The sequence below is a fragment of the Mirounga leonina genome, unplaced genomic scaffold (genome assembly GCF_011800145.1).
Source record: "Mirounga leonina isolate KUSES-001 unplaced genomic scaffold, KU_Mleo_1.0 Mir_165, whole genome shotgun sequence".
Taxonomy (NCBI): Eukaryota; Metazoa; Chordata; class Mammalia; order Carnivora; family Phocidae; genus Mirounga; species Mirounga leonina.
In genome coordinates, this window is record NW_023270415.1 from 58759386 (window position 1) to 58781277 (window position 21892).

At 35.7% G+C, this 21892-nt stretch overlaps 1 long non-coding RNA gene across 1 annotated transcript in view; it reads right to left on the bottom strand.

Annotated features, from left to right (window-relative positions):
* The window catches only part of LOC118014773, a 29578-nt gene extending 16498 nt beyond the window's left edge, over positions 1-13080 (bottom strand). The window contains exons 1-2 of the long non-coding RNA XR_004680375.1: positions 12896-13080; positions 4913-4980 (exon numbers count right to left, since the gene is read on the bottom strand). This is a non-coding gene — a long non-coding RNA (uncharacterized LOC118014773). The remainder of the gene's footprint in view (positions 1-4912; positions 4981-12895) is intronic.
* Between the last annotated feature and the right edge of the window lie 8812 nt (positions 13081-21892).

Consider the following 21892-nt stretch of genomic DNA (forward strand, 5'->3'; position numbering starts at 1 on the left):
AGTGAATTCATGCTTTCATAGCCTCCCTGCCTGAAACCTAATGAAATGAATAAAAAATAATTAGAGATAAAAACTGCCTGTATGCTTGGGAATTATCATAACCCCATACAATAAACCAAAGAATATCAGTCTGTTAAAAACAAAAACAAAAACAAAAAAAACCCCTAAGTGGATCAAGCTGAGAGACTGATTATCATAGACATATCTTCAATTAAGAAGACTGTGTGGTATAAGAAATAAGAAAAGAAGTCCTGAATGGGGTCTACTAGGAATTATAGTTGAGGAGATGAGTTTGGAGAGTAAACACTTTATGGGAGAAATGAGAAAAGCAACCTGTGGAACTAATTCTACCACAGTGAAAGGGCAGGTGGATGGTAGAGATTGTTAATATATAGACATCCCAGGCAAGTCACATTATTTTGTTTGAGCTGATTTCCTTCCAAAAAGAAAAACCCATGGTAGATGGGAAACTCTACACTGTAGTTTCTGACACAAATAACATAAGCAAAGAGAAATATTTGCATGTCTACACAGATCTGAACTTTCACCTGAGTGTTCAACTCCCTATCAATCAAAAAAGTGTAAAAATAAGAGAAGCCTCCAGATCAGAGTAGTCAATAAACATAAAGAGAAATTGCTTGATAATAACATCTAACGGTATCCTCAGCTCCTTCTCTATATTACCCAATCAAATAAATGATTAAGAAGGTATACAAACCAGCAATTCGTATACCTAAAAGTTAATTCCTAAAGGACCAAGTGATACCTCTGAGAGAGGGAGCCAAGGGAGAAGGGACATGGTAAAATATCAAAAGCAATATTTTAAAAGACCACTCATAGCACTAACATTATTCTTGAGCAAAGAATGAGTTCTGATGGGTTTCTTCACTTAAAACGAATAAAGAGGATAAAGCAGGATGACACCAATGCCAACATTAAAAAAACTCAGCAGAAAAAAAAATGGGGAGGAAGAAAAGGAGAAGCATGTAAATGACAAGCTAATTACAGAGTAATTTCAGAACAAGTTATATAATAGTTGACACAACACATTTCACTATGCATTCAGGTATTGAATACTACCTGATCAGGGAAATACAAATCAAACTACAATGAGATATCACCTCACACCTATCAGAATGGCTAAAATCAACAAGACAAGAAACAACAGGTGTTGGTGAGGATGTGGAGAAAGGGGAACCCTCTTGCACTGTTGGTGGGAAGGCAAACTGGGGCAGCCACTCTGGAAAACAGTATGGAGGTTACTCAAAAAGTTAAAAATAGAGCTACCCTATGACCCAGCAATCACAATACTAGGTATTTACCCAAAGGATACAAAAATATTAATTCAAAGGGATACATGCACCCTGATGTTTAGAGCAGCATTATCTACCTCAGTAGCCAAATAATGAGGATAGCTCAAGTGTCCATCCTCTGATGAATGGATAAGGAAGATGTGGAATTATATGTATATACATTATATAATATATATATAGAGAGAGTATATGTATATATTTATACTAAATATACATATTCCACGAGCACTCATATACACACACTCTCTAAAGAAAAAGAGGAAAACAGAGAAAAAACCCTACTGAATCCCAAAAATGAAGACATATGCAAAATATACTTCCTGACTGTGTTATAAAATACTAAATATAAATAACAAAAATGGACAGAGAAATCAATTCCTCATAAGTTATAATTATAATAAATGTATTACAAACATATTTGAGAGATAAAAATGGCAAAAAAATCCTATGGACTAAATTAGACTAAATTATTTAATATATTTTTTAAAGTTGTTATAATCAGGGACACTTGGGTGTCTCAGTTGGTTAAGTGTCTGCCTTCAGCTCTGGTCATGATCCCAGGGTCCTGGGATCAAGCCCCATATTGGGCTCCTTGCTCAGCAGGGAGCCTGCTTCTCCGTCTGCGTGCCACTCCCTCTGCTTGTGTGTTCTCTCTGAGAAATGAATGAATAAAATCTTTAAAAATTAATAATAACAAAGTTGCTACAATTAATAAAATGATATACTAATGTAAACATTTAGCAAAAAGCATATACTAGAAATTCATGATTGCATGTAGGTAGCAAAACTTAGGGAAGAAACTATTAAATATCCATTAATAGGGGAAACTAGTGATAGATCTCACAGATTCAATAAAGGATATGGTATGTAACATTTTAACACTCATGCAGCACATTCATATTTATTGGCCAGATAAAAGAACATAAAGGGAAAAGGCCCTTGTTAGGCACAGAAGAGCTTGGCTACTTATTCTGGATAAGAAGCCAGAAGAACTGGAAAATCACTATGTCATACACCTGAAACTAATTTAACGTTACATTTCAACTACATTTCAATTAAAAAAAAAAAAAAAACCCACAGGAGAATTGGAATTACTCCCATCTATCCTAATCAGCAATGAATCCCTAGCCCCCAGCACAACAATGGAACCCAGATCTTCTTTAGTTTTCACATTTCTTTTGAGAAATTGATATAAACTACAGACCCTTTCTCTCCTGGAAATTTGAAACTCAACTATAGTGTTCTATGAACCCCTAATTAAGAACCCTTGATGTTGGCACATGACTGCATGAGTTCTTAAGTCAGTATTTATGGGCTTGAATCCCATCACTCTGTATAATGTTGTTCTGTTGTTCTAGTTTCCTCATCTGTGACATGGGGAGAGTTCACCTCATTGGTGATTATAAGTATTGTGTGAGTTAATGCACACAAAATGATGAGTAGCAAGAATATAATAAATGTTCAACGCATGTATGGAAATTTTAAGTAGCACAGTACCTGGTGTGTAGGACAAGGTAACAATAAGTATTTCTTAAAGAAACAAATAACTGTTTTTATCTATTTCTCAGGATTGTGAATATCAAATTGTTTACATATCTTCGGAAACAATAATTTGAGTCAATGTAAGCATCAAAAAGGAAAATTAAAGAATTGATTATAACACATTAAAATGTAAATAATCTTTGAATCCATAGAGGAGAGGACTATATTTCCTTACATAAGAATGCCAGGTACCATAAGTAGAAGTAATGACAGAATTTTTTTTTTTAATCAACCTTTTGTAATCCCCCTGGAGGCAAAAATAGGGCCTCCCAAATATGTCTAGATCCTAATCCGTGGAGTCCTTGAACATGTTACCTTACATGGCAAAAGAGACTTTACAGATGTAATTAAATTAAGAACCCACAGATAGTGAGATTTTCTGGTATTATTTGGATGAACACAGTCTGATCACATGAAAAAGCAGAGAACCTTTACTACCTGTGGTCACTGAGAGATGTGACTATGGGAAGAGGGTCAGAGAGACATAATGTAAAAAGGACTTAACCTGTTGTCACTAATTTTGCAGATGGAGCAAGAGGCTGATGAGCCAAGGAATGAGGGTAGCCCTTAGAAGGTGGAAAAAGTTGAGAAAACAGATTCTCCCCTAGAGCATCCAAAAAGTAATTCAGCCCTGCTAAGGAATACATGTTATTCCAGTGAGATCTGTGCTGACTTCTGACTTTCAGAACAGTAAGATAACAAATTTATGTTGTCTTAAGTCACTAAATTTGTGGTACTTTGTTATGGCAGAAACAAAAATTAATTCAATCTCTATATAATAATCTATTCAGCAAGGCTCACCTATGGATGCTAAAAGTTTTGGGCAAAATGTTGTTGAGTAATAGGATAGTCACATGTCACCCCCCCCCCCATAATACTCACTAATACAAACAAAATAATGCACCTTTACATGGGAAGAGAATGACATTTATTATCTTAATCAAGAGTTCAAACTTAGCATCTTTAATAAGGGGATATTCTTATAGCATGTGTCTCCTGATGAGATGCTCTATGGAGTTCACAACAGCCACATAAAGTATTCTTGCCAAATGTTTTACTGGATCTAATAACACCTATAGACCTAACTTCCTTATATTTATAAGACATGCAGAAAATATTTAAAAGGAATACAAATAAACAGTTACACCCAGAATGTGAGATATACTATGAAACAACTGGCCTTGAGTCTTCAAAAAGTCAATGTAATAGTAAAAAAAAAAAAAAAAAAAAAAAAAAGTGGCCTTTAAAAAAAAAAAATGAAAAAAAAAAAAAAAAAAAAAAAAAAAAAAAGGAGCCTGTTCTGAATTAAAAGGTAATACAGAGCTACGACAACCAAATGAAATGGGTGAACTCTGATTGGATGGGAGGGAGGAAGAAGAAAGGAAGGGAAGAAGAAAGAAGAGAAAGAAAGAAGGAAGGAAGAATAGCTACAGGATATTTTAGAGATACATTACCTATTAAAAATAAAATAATATACCCATGATTCCCATTAGCACCCCTTTTCCAATCATGAATAAATGCATTAGCTGAGGACTGTGGAAAGAGCATTGCTTTTGGAGTCGTGGAATGTTGTTTCCAGTCTTGATTATGTTTATGGATGATTTAAGGAAAGGCATATTTACTCTATCTGACTGTCAGTTACCTTAACTGGATTAGATTAGATGATGTCTACTGAACCTGAAACTTGTACATTCCTTGATGTTTCCTTCAGGAGAAACTTTGGGAAGCTTTTCTTTGATGCTCAGTTCTGGTGAATTTCAAAGGACAAATTTCCTGAGTTTTTTTTTTTTTTAAACATTTTATTTATTTATTTGACAGAGAGAGAGAAGAGCAGGGGGAGCAGCAGAGGGAGAGGGAGAAACAGGCTCTCCGCAGAGCAGAGAGCCCGACATGGGACTCGATCCCAGGACCCTGAGATCATGACCTGAGCCAAAGGCAGACGCTTAACCGACTGAGCCACCCAAGCGCCCCCAAATTTCCTGAGTTTTATAAGGTTACTATTTCTGTGTAACAAAATAGCACAAATGGAACTGCTTCAGTCAACACAAATTTATTACCTCAGAGGTTCTGTAGGTCCTAAGTCTGGACATGCTGTGGCTCAGTTCTCTGCTCTGGGTCTCAGGAGCTGAAATCAAAATGTTGACTTGAGTTACAGTTCTCATCTCAGCTCAGGATTGTCTTGCAAGTTCACTGGTTGTTGGCAGACTTCATTTCCTCGCCAGTTTAGGAGTGAGGCCCTGTTATCCTTCTAGCAGTTGGCTAAGGTTAGCTTTCCGCTCCTCCACGCTGCCTGCAGTGCTTTACCGTGTGGCCACCAGAAGCAATTCACAACATGAATGTTTGCTTTCTTTCAGGACACCTACAGCCCATCACTTCTACATCTTCTACCACCTGCCTGGAAGACGCTCTGCTTTGAAAGGAATTCTGTGATTAGCTCAGGCCTACTGAATTAACCTCTCTCCCATAAGGTCAACTGATAGGGAACTTAATTATATCTGCAAAATCCCTTCTAACCTATAACATATCCTAATCATGGGAGTAAAATTCATCATATTCAAAAAACGTGGGGATTATTCAGGGCATGTTCACCAGGAAACAGTGAATCCTGAGGTCCGTCTTAGAATTCTGCTAACTATATGGCTATCTCAAATCCATTACATAAGAAAATATAATGCATTCAGTTGTTGTAAGTATGTAGAAAGCATTTTGAAATAGACATAATTTTCTGTGGAAATCATTAAAATATTGAGTCAAACGTATTTCTTATTTTGAAGTAGTAAAAACTCAGCTTCTATAAAGACTTAAAACATAGGAATATCATAAGAGGAAATAAATTTAAAATTATGACAAATATGGATTAACACATCAGATCAATAAAGTAATTTATTTGGAGACCTTGCAGAAGTGTATTTTATCATATGTTATGAGCAATCGCAATGTTCTACCGGTGCAAAATGTTCAGATCAAAGAAAAAATAAACACATTTTTAAAGATTTTAGAAATTGTTAAGAACTCATGAATGTGAAAGATCAATAGAGGTGAACACATTCCATATGATTAAAAAACAATTTAAGCGATTACAGGGACTCTTATGATTTAAAGACATATCCTTAAAGTGTTTGGCGAGTATTTGAAATACTATAGGCAAATATAGCATTTGCTCAATTTAATATTAAGGAGGGGGTTCTATTTACAAATGCTAAGAGATGGGGGACAAACAAAATTAGATGCAAAAGAGCATGTGAAATTTATCCATTTAACCAAAAAATTGGAAAGCTACTGTGCCAAGTGCTAGGGATACTTAAAAAAAAAAAAAAGGTTTTAGGAGGAAAGACAGACATTGGTCAAAAATTTTAATACTGAGTATTATTAATAATAAAGTTTGGTATGCTATCATAGCATATAACACTGGAACTTACTTGAATAAATGATCACTGCAATTGGAACCAGGAAAATTATATTTAAAAATAACTTTGTGTCCTCCTTTTGTAATTGTTTTTTACTCTACATTAGGTTCAATGGTGATAGTGAGGGGGTAGAATCGTATGGAAACAAGCACTGTTCTTGATTTTAAAAATAGTGAAATGTTAAATGAGATGTGTCTGGGTCTCATTTTCAATGCTAGGTGAGAAGGATTGATAACACCTTCAAACACAGTGATCCCCTATTTAAAATTAAACACATTTTGGGGCACCTGGGTGGCTCAGTTGGTTGAGCATCTGCCTTTGCTCAGGCATGATCTCAGGGTCTTGGGGACGGAGCCCTACATCGGGATCTCTGCTCAGTGAGGAGCCTGCTTCTCCCGCTCCCTCTGCTGCTCCCCCCGCTTGTGCTTTCTCTCGCCCTCTCTCCTGCTCTCTGTCAAATAAATAAATGATTTTTTTAATAAAATTAAACACATTTTTGAAATTTTCGTATTGGACTTTAAAAGGAAAAGACAGGGATTAAAGCAACTTTTAAACTAGCTTAAAACAACTGAGTTCAACAGTTATATAAAGCATAGATGCTCAGAGTTAAGGCACAGTTTAAAGGCTCTCCATTCTCTCAGAGAATCCCAAGTATCCTCCACCATGTGCTGGGATATCACCAATCAAGGCATACTCTGCATACGCTGAAGCAACCTCCTCTTTCTTTGGAAAACTCTTTTCTTTTTTTTTTTTTTTTAAGATTTATTTATTTATTTTGAGAGAGAGCGTGCACACACACACACACACACAAATACGTGTGTGTGAGTGACTAGGGGGAAAGGCAGAGGGAGAGAGAGAGAATCTTGAGCAGGCTCCATGCTCAGGCCAGAGCCCAATGCAGGGCTCAATCCTAAGACCCTGAGATCAGGACCTGGGCTGAAATCAAGAGTTGGACACTTAATCAACTAAGCCACCCAGGCATCCTGAATATTTTTTAATTAGCCTTCCTCTACTTCAAATTCTTCTTCTTCCCTAAACTAAGTATCCTAATTGCTCTAACAGACATAATTGTTTTTGCTGTTAAATATTACCATGTTAACTTTAGATCACTGTTTCAGCATACAGAAATCTTTTGAAACACAATTATAATTGAACATTTTCCCATTCTGTAAATTTGCTAAGAATATTTTTATAATATCATCCAATAAATCAATAGGAGTAAGACAAGAACAGGGTAGAGTCTGGGAGCACATCTTAGGCTACCTGCTTCGCAACTGAGATCAATTCAACTATTAGCTTGCTTCTAGGACACTGGAATTATTCCAACTTTTCCAAAAACGGAACTAATATTCAGCTTAATAAATATCTTATTGAAGTCTAGATGCAATATGCCTATTGAACTTCACTAATCTACTTGGATGGTAACACTTTCCATGAGCAAAATGAAGCTATTTGGATATGCTTTGTCGTTATTGTAGCACCTCAGTGCCCTTTGATTCTGAGATCAAATGTTGTTCTAAAACCCCCTACCAACAGCTATCACAGATCCTATCCCCTTTGAGCCTAACATCGATTTAATCACTTTTATCACAGGTTTGGATGTGCATCATGGCAGTGAAGTAGCAAAATACTGAAGAAAAAAAACAAAACAAAACTTTGAGGTTATGGCTAGCTAATTGACAAGAATGCAGATGAACTGTGTCCTTTGCAAAATTCATCCAGTAGCGTGTCTCTTTAGAAAGCAGCCCTGTGCAAGGCTGGGGTTTTCTGATGCATAAAGATGTGCTCTAAAAATGCCAGGGAGGTAGAACACTCATTGTGGTTGTCAATGGAATGTCCCGTTAGTAACCCCTGTGGAAAACACAAAGCTCCCAAGCACATTGAGTCATGAAGGTCACCCTGCATAAATCTGTCTACCTTCATGATCTGCTACTGCTAACTGCCACCAAATCAAGTTCAGTGTACACCCTATGCTGCTGAAATGGCAGACCGCATTGGATGAAATCCCAGCGATCACATTCTCATTTCTTGCTATTTATCTTTAAGGCAGTACAGTATCTATTCAGAAACATGCCCTTGAGCATTTGCATATCTGAAATGGCATTTGTTAATGTGCCTACAATTTGAGAGAAGCATTTATTATTGGGGCGTACACATTTCAAAGGAAAAATACTGGTTATAGCTCCTTCTATAGAGATATGACATAGTTAGCACATTCTTGGTCTCTTGCAACAATGACAAATTGAAATAGCTAGGTAAAGAATTGTAGTTCTTCTAAGCCCTGACAACTAAAGATGATAATTTTTATATCAAAATAATAATAGTTATAATATACTGTGGTATATATTTTACATTATTTCCCGGCTTAAAATTTCTTAGAAGCATTATTTATTTTTAAAACATAATTATAGGGAAGATACTAATTTTCCCATTTTATATATAATGAAACACATTCAGAAAGGCTAAGATATTTGTTCAAGTCACATTATGAGGAGCTGTATTTAAGATCTCCGAATGCAATGCCTTTTCAATTTGGTTCTCTGATTTTCAAGATTATAGATATATAATTTTTAATTAATCACAATTATTTAAAAATAACCCAATCATTTATATGCTGTTGAATTGCATCCTTTCCTTGTCTGATATATTAATTTTATTTTACTTCTGCGATTATTAAATACATACAATCCATCTGTGAATATCATTTCCTACCACATTAATCTAGGCTCTAGTTTTATTCTATCACTTGAGGTATATTCTGTTATTTAAAAATCAATTATAATTTAGTGTTTAAATCTTGATTGTCCAAATACATAATATTATAAATTAATACTATGTAAGTATTCAAATTGAATTCCTAAATAGTAAAGCCTGAAAAGCCAAATTCATGACATTAAGAAAAACACAAGTTAAAAAAAAATCCCAGAATGTTAACAGAAACACAAAAAGAATGTGAAAGTCAAGAGAGAGAGGAAAGGACAAAAAGAAATCTAATCTGTAAATGATGGATGCCTCCAAAAAAGGGAATACAACAAATCAAATAGAATGTTCAAAAACATAATGAAAATAAAACCACTGACTGAAAAAGGACCCGAATCTGCAGATCAGAAAGGCTTAATATTACATAATGATTAAGAAATGGGGTTTTGAGCTAGAGAATTGTGCTGAGTCCTGACTCATGTTGGCTTTGGGCAAGTTATTAAAGTCCTCAAAGCTTCGCTTTTCTAACATGTAAACATCAAGTTGTCCTGAGGATCAAATGAGGTATTTGTAAATGGCTTAGCCAAAGTTTTGGCATATTAAAAGTGTTTAATACATGTTTGTGCTCATCATTATGATGATGACAGTGATGATATTTAAATTATGATAGGCTTGCAGAAAATATTAATTTAAAATAATAAACATCTATTTTCTACTGAAATGTCTAATGTTGAAGAATTTTGCAAACATCCTGGCAGAAAAAAATAAAAATAAAAATAAAACACTGCATAATGGAAACTTTATTGGAAAGGAATTTTAGGTCTGAGAAATATTCCATATGTCTGTTCCTTTCTGAGAATCAAAAAAAAAAAGTCATTTATATGAAATTTGACAAATTAAATTATGGTAAACATTTATTCAATAAATGGTATCTCAATTTGGAAAAATAAGAAATTTATTATATCTCAGTTTAGAAACATGTAGAATTCCAAATAGATTCAAACCACAAAAGTGCTTAAAGAAGACACAGGTAGATATTTCTGTAATCTTGATGTGAGACGGAAAGACAGACGACTATATATTAAAACTTCTTATGATAAAAAATATTATGATGAAAGTTAAAAGATAACAAACCAGACAAATATTGAATATGAAAGAAGGTAACCTATCACTACTACATAGTCTTTATAGGTCATTAGAATAAAAAGGGACAAAAGAAATGCACTGGCAATTAACAAGTGAGGAAATACAAATGGCAAACCTATTAGTCAACCTTAGTAATAATTTTAAAACATGTAAAGAAAAATGAGACTGTTTAGTCACATCTCAGACTAGCAAAAATAAAAATTATTTTTAATGGCCTATGATGTTATGGGAAAAATAGCTACTTTAGGTATTTTTTTTTCTTTTAAACTTTATTTTTAGAGCAGTTTTAGGTTTTGCAAATATATGTTACATATCCCATTCCTTATTTCAAACAACAGAAAAGCAAGTACACCAGGTACATAAATATAACAAATTGCAGATAGAGGATGTTACATGTGTATTATGAAGCCACGAAAGAAATATTTTTTCTGCAGTTTAGAAATCTAATCTATAGATAATATTGAAAAGGTTAGATAACATTTTTGTGTGTGTGTGTTTTCAAACAGAATTTTGCAATTGAGAATGGAAAGGAGAGACCAAAACTTGGAATAATTAGAAAGGAAGGGCAAAAAAGTAAACTAAATTCCAAAGTTTTGAGTCTGGAAGATTAAGATAATCTAGCAAACATTTTTAAGTGATCACTTACTATGTATTAGACATTTTACTAGGTGTTGGACAGTGTTTCAATGACTAGGTACAAGAATTACCTTAGAAGAGTTTGATGTCTAAAGAAAGTAACAAAGGTTAACACTAACTTTAAGAGAATATGGTAAGTGTTTAAATCAAAGCATAGACAAAATTGAATGAGCACACAGAGAAGGAAACTAACTATATCTGGTGGAGGGAGGGAAGTAAGCAAAAAATACTAAAATAAAATCAGAAAACATGACAATTATGTCTCCAAAGATATTTCTGATTTGCCAGATAAAGGGGACATTTACATAGAGTAAAAAAAAAAAGAATATCGATTGACTGCATAGATAGGTTAGACGATTAGATTGATAGATAGATGATAGACAGACAGACAGCTAGAAGGACAGAAAGACAGTCAGCTAGATAGACAGCTAGAAGGACAGATAGAAAGATAGATGATAGATAGATAGATAGATAGATAGATAGATAAAAATATAAGAGAGGGAAAACAAATGAATAATAATTTCTTTTAATGGAAACAACACCTAAGAAAAATCAGTGTCAGATAAGGCTGGAAAGGTAGTTTCTTTTTTTACCAGAACTTTTTACCAGGCAATGATGCTTAATAAAAAGCAAAATACCAGAGTTTGCAGTAATCAAGAATGAGGGTCTGTTCGCTACAGCAGTGGTTCAATAGATTGGTTTAACAAGATATGTTAAACAGTTCAGTTTTTTTTTTTTTTAAGATTTTATTTATTTATTTGACAGAGAGATAGAGAGATACTACAAGTAGGCAGAGAGGCAGGCAGAGGGAGAGGGAGAAGCAGACTCCCCACTGAGCAGGGAGCCTGACGCGGGGCTCGATCCCAGGACCCTGGGATCATGACCTGAGCCGAAGGCAGCCACTTAACCAACTGAGCCACCCAGGCGCCCCCAGTTCAGTTTAATCATCATTTATTGAGGACCAGACGCTAAGTTCCTGGAGTTCAAAGAGCACTACTGTCAATAAAATTACTCCAGGGGCACCTGGGGGGCTCAGTTGGTTAAGTGTCTGCCTTCAGCTCAGGTTATGATTGCAGGGTCCTGAAATCAAGCCCCACATCAGGCTCCCTGCTCAGTGGGGAGTCTGCTTCTCCCTCTTCTTCTGCCCCTCTCCCCCATTCATGCTCACTCTCTCTCTCTCTCATGCATGCGTGCGTGTGCATGCTCTCTCTCTCTGTCAAATAAATAAATAAATAAATAAATAAATAAATAAATAAATAAATAAATAAATAAATAAATAAAATCTTAAAAAAACTCCAGATGACGGTCACTTCTATCAAGCTTTGAAGCACTATGTGAAGCATTTTGAGTGCACAAAATGTAATCCTTATAACAACCTTATACTATGGGGAGAGTGCACATTTTCACTGTGCAATTAGAAAACTGAAGGCACAATCTAGGAACAGCCAAGAATAGATGAGGAGAGAGAGAGAGAAAGAGGAAGGGAAGGGAGCGGGGATGAGAAAGAGGAGGATCGTAGAAGACTACGGGCTAAATCTTATAGTAGGAATGAAAAAATTTCAAAGAATGTCAAAAACTACCTGTCAGTCATAGAATTGTTATGATCCTTTTGAAAAAAAAGTTAAGAGAAAGATCTTTGATGACTCTACATGATCTTTTGTTTTCCTTATTAATACTACAGATACAATTTCAGAACTTTATTGACAATCATTAAAGAAAATTATTGTAATGAGAGATCTACCTATACTCCTTAAAAACATGTATCCTTCTATTAATTTGCCTTCTTTCCCATTTAGATTGTTGATCCTTCAGAGTTCACCAAATGTATTAGATTATGTAAAATACACAGGAAATGACTAATAATTTTTCCAAGTGTGTTAAAAGACACAGTAAGAACAGAAGCTCAGAAATTTGAAGAAGTACAGTTATAAATTCTACATCTGCAGGGAAGATGTTTAGTAGGGTACAAAATAAACGTTTTCAAAAGCTTTACTATATCCAGAATTCTATGTGCAAACCTTACACTAAGGGTTTTTTTAAAGGAGGGAGGAAAAAACTGAGCCATAAAGCCATTATATTCATATAAAAAACAAATATTATTTTTTTAATGACACATAATCTAATTTGAATGACAGTCAAAAATATACCTACCTTGAGGTGGAAAGGTGAGGATATAACATTGCTGCCCAACCTGGTATTTGTCTTCTTGGAAGTGAGGTAGAGCCAAGCTGCTGGGAAGAAAAAAAAAAATTGTGAAATAGGTACATTTTTAGACCCTACCACTAGACTTCCAGTTATGACTCATTATCATTCAATACCAAAACAGGGATGCATACGTTTAAATGTGGGTAGAAATAACTTTGCTGTATATGATGTACCACACTAAACTCCATGATTTTTACTCAATCTTATAGTTATTGCAACACGGTCATTCAATCACATAAAAATGTTTTCTATTCAGAAGCAAAAAAAAAAAAAAAAAAAAAAATGTAGAGAGGGGGTGCCTGAGTGGCTCAGTCTCTTAAGTGTCTGACTCTTGATTTTGGCTCAGGTCACGATCTCAGGGTGGTGAGATTCAGCCCTGCATCAGGCCTTGTGCTGGGTGTGGAGCCTGCTTTAGTTTTTCCCTCCCTGTCCCTCTGCCCCTCCCCCTCAATAAAAAAAATGTAGAGAGAACATCGCTGTCAATATATCTCAATTGCAAAACAAATGTCTTTTTTTTTAAGGTTTTATTTATTTATTGGACAGAGAGAGACACAGCGAGAGAGGGAACACAAGCAGGGGGAGTGGGAGAGGGAGAAGCAGGCTTCCAGCTGAGCAGGGAGCCCGATGCGGGGCTCGATCCCAGGACCCCAGGATCATGATCTGAGCCAAAGGCAGACACTTAACCGACTGAGCCACCCAGGCGCCCGCAAATGCCTTTTGATAAGGATATAGATGATAAAAATATTGGCATATTTAAGTATTGCAACTGAAATAGATATTGGTACATTCTAGATACGTCACTATAAAGATATTTTGGGTTTCATTAGATGACTTTAAATTATAATCAGATTTTCTCAAGCTTTTACATTTACCAAATGATAGAAAAATAATAGGGAAATTTAAAGAAAGGCACTTATGTTCATGCATTTTGCTCATAAAGGGAATCGCTTTGACTTGATTTGAAATTTCAACTGTTTGTCCAGCCACCAAAATCCATTCTATATGCCAACAATAACAATTTCAAAATTTCATAGCATAAAGTCATTTTCAAATTCTCCACAATGGAGTGTAACAATCTGCTGACCATTGCCAAACCATATGAAAATAAACAAGATAGTTGATTTATGTGGCATAAAACTATGTTGCAAAAAAATTTAATATGCTAGATATATATTAGGATATATATTTAAAACTATGAATTCAAAATGTTACTTTGTGGTTGTCCATGAAACAAATCTTATCCTCTATTACACCATAATATCTCTTATGTACTCCATCTTTTGAGATCCTTCACTAGCACGTAATTCAATATTCCTTCTAATGATGAACATCACTACTATATCTAACTGTCAGCTCAATACATCCAGAAATTTTCATAAATCAGGGCATATTTTTGGATCATAGCTACAGAAACAAAAGTGCTTCACACGTTAAGTATATTTCAAGTTAATATAGTACAGCACTGTTTCACTTTATAAAATGTTTCTAACATACACTAGCATTACAATAAGTTAATCAGACAGGCAGTACAGGAATCTCTTGTTTTATAGGCGAGGAAATTTAAAACCAAATGATCAACTGACTTCTTCAAGATTACACGACAAAATAGTACAAGGATCAAATCAGGTCTCCTGACAACACTGGGTTCTTTATACCACATTACAGAAACAAATATACCTCATTCTCTACCGGAGTTACTGTTTCAGAAAAGTCCTTAGCACTTTCTTAAAGTTGGTTGAGCAAACAAAGTGTATCAGTGACGGCAATTTTAAAAAAGAGAAAGGGTTGTTGTCATCTTAAAACAAATTCTAGCTTGCCAGAGTTCTGTGTTAATTTCTGCTACCAATCTGATCACAGCAACATTTAATGCCTACCTGCAGACAAAGAATCTACATTAGTACAGCATCATTGTGTTCCATCGTTCCTGTATACAGAATAATAAAGAAACAGTACGACTCAGCAGGTTTAAGCAATGAGCTAGAAACTTCAGGCTCTGTGAATCCTACTCTCTAGTACCTTGGTGACTCCTGATAGCTAAAACCTAAGAATTTAACTGGTTAAATCCCATCTGTAGTTAAAATGAGTCCATGTAGCTCAGGAAAAAGGCTATAGTTTGGGTAATTACCTTATTTGAATGTTCTTCCTCCCTCTCGTATTCTCTAGATGACAACTAACCTACTCATGGCCTAAAAATCCCCTGTTGAGAGGTGACTATGGTCACAAATCCCTAACAGGAATGCTGACAAAGCTGGCTTTATGTCCAGCAGATGGCCCCAGTAATGGTGCTCTGGTGATCTGACGGGTTCTTATACTAAATTTTGGAAAACAAATGCTTTCTCTACCTACAGTGCTCTAAAACCATTCCTGTAAGCAAAGTTAGGATAATTTGCTCTTTGCGTTCTGACCCCTTCCTAGAGCGCTAGAGCTGCTATAAAGAAAGCCACCACCCTTTGCTCTCTTCTGATTAAACAAACAAACAAAAGCCTCTCTTCCCAACCTCTAATTAACGTAACTCATGAAAATATCAGATAATTTGCATGAGAAACAGGCAGATGATGCTCGGGGAAAGGAAATGTAGGCAATATTCCCAAACCTCACATTTGGGGAAGGGACTGGTGGAAGCAGAGATTGGAGCTAAAATTAAGAGTTAGATCTCGGGGGCGCCTGGGTGGCTCAGTGGGTTAGGCGACTGCCTTCGGCTCGGGTCATGGTCCTGGAGTCCCGGGATCGAGTCCCACATCGGGCTCCCTGCTCAGCGGGCAGTCTGCTTCTCCCTCTGACTCTCCTCCCTCTCATGCTCTCTGTCTCTCACTCTCTCTCTCTCTAAAATAAATAAATAAAATCTTAAAAAAAAAAAGAGAGATCTCGGTGATGTCTCAAGAAAGCAACAAAGCAGAGTAGGAGAGATTAAGGCTAAAATGAGTAAATGTACAAGCAGTGAGTTGAAAGACTAATGAGAATCCCCATCCCTCCCCACCTCTAATGCTAAATCAAAACAAAGAGGGCTGGCGTTAACAACTCCATGACAATTCACACTGAGGACGATGTGAATCACTTTGTGATATTTATCTCCCTTCAAATCTTCCTTAATTTTTTAATGATATTGTACAAATTTAAATGAATAATAGTTTTTAATCTGTGAAAAACAAATGTAATTTTATTTCCATATTTCACCTGTACATCATACATTTATTACCAAATCTAGCATTCTTTCTGGATGAGGAATAGGTTGTGTGCATGGTCAAACAAATATTCAATAAGGGTTGGTCAGGTGCTTGTATTCAAGAAAATAAAAATACATGGATTTAGTCATTAATATTTCTCCTTCTTCTTTCTTTTTTTTAATCATCCCAGAAACATATACTGTGTGTGTACATGTCAGTGTCTTGGGTTTAAGTATAAGATGCTCATTGTTCCTTCAATTTTCTTTATAGCTGGCGGTTTTATCCAGGGGAATTGAGGAACAAACCAAAAACCATGATTAAGCTTGATGTCTCTCTACCCCCATTGATGAACATTATCTGTGATGGCTTACTTTGTGTTGAAAAAAATTAAAGGAATTCCCCCATCCCACCATGGGAAAAGAAATGCTAGTGCCTTTCTGGGCTCATAGGCAGAAGAGCCAAGTTATGAGAGGTGAGTATCCAGGATGATGCTATATTTTGAAACAGTTTGCTAAAATTTTTATATACCCAATCTTGCGTACTCTTGACTTAAGAGATGATAGCCCTCAGACCTGCTATATAAGGTGGGGCACTTGTCTGTCCCATCTGTTTAGGAGTCACTATAATCCTACTCTGTGTACTCTGAGCATCCTAAAATTATATAACTGATTAACAGTCCCTAGGCCCTACATTCATCAAACCCTCACTTAATAATTTATCTATAGCCAACACAATCTTGGAACTTTTACAGAGAAGTTATCTCATATATAGCCTCTGAATTATACAAATAATATTGCAATCTTATTATAACCAGTGATTCAAACATGTGAAAATATTTTCATAGACCTCCTGAACTAGAAGTGTAAGAATTATAAACTTTGTATGTACTAAAATTGACGAGAGAAAAGACTGAGGATCAATGAGCAGTCCCCACATATTTCTCTAACACATTTAATGTAGTAATAAATAGTGAATATTCACAAGTTCTCCAAACATAGTTCCTAGTCATATAGTATCTAGTGGGGGGACAGATATATAAAGTTTAAATATTAATGAACATCATTGTAAACTTTTTAAAAATGCCACAAAATGGAAAAAATATTCCCATTCAAAAATGTACTAACAATGAGGCCAACTTTAGGTTGCAATTTCTCTGAGTAATGATAGTTAAGTTGAGATCTTCAAGTTGAGTAGGAATTAACCCCGTGGTGATTATTGGCTGGAGGGAGGATACAGAGTTGAAAAGGATTCTTTCCTATTGGAGGGAAACACTTATGCAAATGTCCTGATAGGTGAAAGCGATCGGTGCATTAGAGAAACTGAAAGTAGACCGCTTCAGTTTTGAGCAAGTGCAGGCCTGGTGTGAAAAGAATTTGACTTGAGAAGTAGAAGCCAAATTACACAGTCCTGAAGGCCATGTGAAAGAATCACATTTAAAAAATTCCAATTACTAGGAGAAATCTTCGGTACTAGTAGTAAGATACTAATAGTGTCCAATAAAGCTGCCTTGTAGAAATTGAAATAAAGGAGGCTACATTTTTTTCTTTCCAGCTAATGTCAAATAACATTTTCTTTTTATGAGTATGCCACAAGAAAATGCAACAATTACAACCAGTTGTTTCTTAAATCGGGGAAATGTATTACCTTTCTCAAAAAACAATAAACACCACAGTGTTGGATCAGGAATACCATACATTGTAGCCAAAGATAAGATCAGTTGCTCTCAACTGTAGGCAACTGGGCTACTCAGAGAACATCTGGCAATGTCTAGAGACAGCTTTAGTTGTCAAACACTGGGAGAAGAGGTTGCTACTGGCTACTGGGTAGAAGCCAAAGATGCTGCTAAACATCTTACAAGGCATAGCTCCTCACCACAAAAATTAAGTCCAAAATGTCAATAGTACCGAGGTTGAGAAACTGTGCTCTTGATCAGCAGGACTGTCACTGGATTACTGGTATCTTCCCATATACTCCCTCCTCTGTAAACATTTCATGATAATTAAATGACCACAAGTGGATCCAAGGTTGAGCACATCTTGGACCCTTCCATGGTGAGGCAGACACGGACGTATAATGCAAAGCAATTTTAGGCTCGAATCAGCTATATTGCTGCTGCCAAAATTAAACTCTGATAATTAAAATGGCTAAAGGTAAGTCCTAGCATATAATATAATTAATACCCATGATTGCAGGAAATAAGAATGAGATGAGCTAGGGTTCAGGCAGCAAGGGAATTCTTAGGTTAACTGCACCAAATTAGATAGTGACTGGCTGGCCTTATGAAAGGGAAATACTGAAGAGACTGGATTAGAATTATCATTCAGGGCGCCTGGGTGGCTCAGTTGGTTAAGCGACTGCCTTCGGCTCAGGTCATGATCCTGGAGTCCCGGGACTGAGTCCCATATCGGGCTCCCTGCTCGGCAGGGAGTCTGCTTCTCCCTCTGACCCTCTTCCCTCTTGTGCTGTCTCTCATTCTCTCTCTCAAATAAATAGATAAAATCTTTAAAAAAAAAAAAAAGAATTATCATTCAAAGAAAAGTGTTTACAACTCTGTGTGTGTACATGGGAGGGTATGTGTGTGTTTAAATATTTGCAATACAGCACACCTTGTGAGCTACTAACTACGATATGGTCTCTAAAATGCATTTTTTAACCTAGTAGATTAAAAGTATTTGTTTTCATTTTATAAGTAACAGTTTAAAGGATATATACTCTATTGTGTGTCCAGGTCATAATAACTTGAAATGCAAATTCCAATGTAAGATCTATGACAGTCGTACAGGAAACAGTGACCATACCAAAGTGATCACGAAGTTTTCTGTAGTGTATGGAAATGACTTTTCAATTCTACAAGGTGATAAGAACTTGGCACAGAAACTGTGCTTCCAGGTTTCTCTCAGTCACAGTCTAAACTAGTTTATAAAGACTTACATTAAACAAAGAGTAATGAGAAAATACACTTAAACTACCAAATTCAGAGCCAAAACCTTCATCTATTTATATAGGAAACATGTTAAGAACCAGTCTCACCAGAATAGCAAATTCAGACAGCTTAAAGGTTGAAAACTTTTCATATGCATCAGAAATTTTTTTGAGTAATAAAGGAATTATTTCTTCATCTCTGAATTTAAGGGAAAAATGTTAATTTTTAAAAATTGTTTCTTCACCATGAAAAACGAATCAAATACACAAATGTTGGTTTTAAAACTCAGAAGCTACCCGGGGGGAACTCTGAAACAACCCTAGTCGTGGAAGGCAAGGAGAGACTGAAGAAAAGAGGCAGAGTTAAAAGCAAAGGAACTTAAATACAAGGCTTGTCTTGGGCGGCCACAGAAGGAGTAGTTCTCTGCAACTGCCTGCCAGAATCTTAAAAGTTTGTATAGAGGCCTTAACTGGGTTCAGTCATGTACACTGACCAGATTTTTTTCAAAAACACATTACTCTCTCAAGTCTGTGACCTTGAAAATGGCTCCCACTGTGGGAATGGTGGGTGGAATGCACATTCCAAGGACAAGGGTGGGAGTGAAGAGCCCCGGATTGCCCGGGTCCAACTCTCAGATCAACCAGTGGTCACGTCCTCTCATGACCTCCTCCAACAATAAAGAGTTGGATTTTTTATACGAAAGTCAACATCGAACTGAAATAATTAATGGAAACTGAAAATATAATAACTGACTTGAAAAATAATTCAATAAAGGTTTTCTTCCCAAAGAATTTTAGAACAAAAATAGTGATTAGGTTTAAGTATTTATTACCATTTAAACTGCTGACAAAATGGGGTTTTACATCCAAATTAGTTATTGTACATTTTTAAAGGTACCTTACAAAAAAATTAAACATTAAAAATAAAAACTCAATGTTACATTTATGTTTATGTACAAATAATCAGTATCTCTAAATGACCAAATTATGGCATCTACATGAAAAAGAAATTTCAGGTTCTGATTGTCGTGTGCTCTGACAACTTTCGCATTCCTCCTTTATTTTCTGATAAGAAAAAGACAACTTATAATGAGCCCAGTTTACACTAAGTTCAAGAACCTAAATCACAACTGTCCACACATGCCCTTGTGATGATGATACTTGTCCTAATTAAGCGAAAACTAGACTTGTTTTCTTTAACTGCACTTAAGTCTAATAATTTCCCATAAGATCAAGAATTTTAGATGATAATAATGATGATACATCAAATATATATACATGTTTCAGATCATAGTGAATTGAGCACAATTTTTAAGCTTTGATTTTAATAGAAGAATGAGTTTTTGAATAATATTTTTCTTTAGCACTCTTATCAACCTGAGAAGTGGTCAGCACTAGGGAAGCTTTATTAATGCTTTTCTATTCTTTATTATGCTGTGGTTAAAAAAAAAAAAATTTGGAATTGACTGGACTAGAATGTTAAACACTTTGCTCTCCAGATGGCAGTTAGGTAACATTAGGTCATTAATGCACCTCTTTCCACCCACAATTTTCTCATCAATAGAATGAAAATAAACATGATCATCTCACAAATATGTTATAAGGATTATTTGAGATAATATATGTAAAATGCTCAGAGCAGTTACTGGCACAAATAAATAGTTCAAACAATGATAATGATCATTATTGTTATTTTTGGTTTCTGTAGGAGTTTCTACACCATGCCAGAGATCAGCTGATTATTTCTTTCTCCAGATATAGCCCTTTGCTCACAGCTAAAAAGATAACTCTCCTTAAGCTTTCACTCTCCCTGGGCCTTGCCAATTTAGGACAAAATTAAAACCAAAGATGTCTAGGAAAACATCCTGCAGAAACCTCCTCCTAAGTTTCCATAGGGTCACAGATTCTATGAACTTTAAATTTTTTCAATTTTCTTTTGAATATCTACTTTATGTTTTCAGCTGGAAAATATGCAGTAAGTCCCAGTATTCTAAACGTTCTAACTAGGGGTGCCTGGGTGGCTCAGTCGGTTAAGTGTCAGACTCTTGATTTCAGCTCAGGTCATGATCTCAGGGTAGTGAGATCGAGCCCCAAGATGGGCTAAGTGTTCAGCGCAGAATCTGCTTCAGATTCTCTCTCTCCCACTCTGCCCCACCTCCCGCGCACACACATACTCTCTCCCTAAATAAATAAAATCTAAAATAAATAAATAGGTAAAAGTTCTAACTAAAGTGGGAACAAGTTGATTTTTTAAGGCATTAACCAATAAGGGCAAAGGATGAAGAAAAGGAGAAACCAACCACAAAATTTTCAAAGGCAATAAGTAGATGGGTGCCTACAAACTCACTAATAGATCAGAGGAAGCAGATTCCATATTTAGCAATGGTGAAAGCCAAAAATTACCCAGTTTATGTTGAAGAGTCCCCAAAGGCTTAAAAATCAATGGCACCAAGTTTCTCTAGAAGTTATAGTGAAGAAAGGGACCAAAAAATAGGTAGATTGGTTAAATGTCTGTTTATAAAGTAATTACACACCAACTCCCCATAGCTATTGAGTACTTGTCTTCCACCATGATATAAGACTAAAGGTTCAGTCTCTGGAGATGATAAAATAGAAGTTCTCTGGGTTTCAGGAGTTGGGTATTAAACTGAAAATAATAGAATTGAGTAAATTTGACTACTGAATACTGAGGCTTCTAAATTCCTTCCCTCATCTCCTCAAACACTGGCAGTTTAACTTCCAGGAGGAAGGTTGATATAGTCTTCTGTGTATAATCTATCCAATTAAAGGAAAAAACCTGGGAAAAAAGTCTCCCCAAGATGATCTATACTATCTTTTAGGTGAGCCTAAAGTCCTT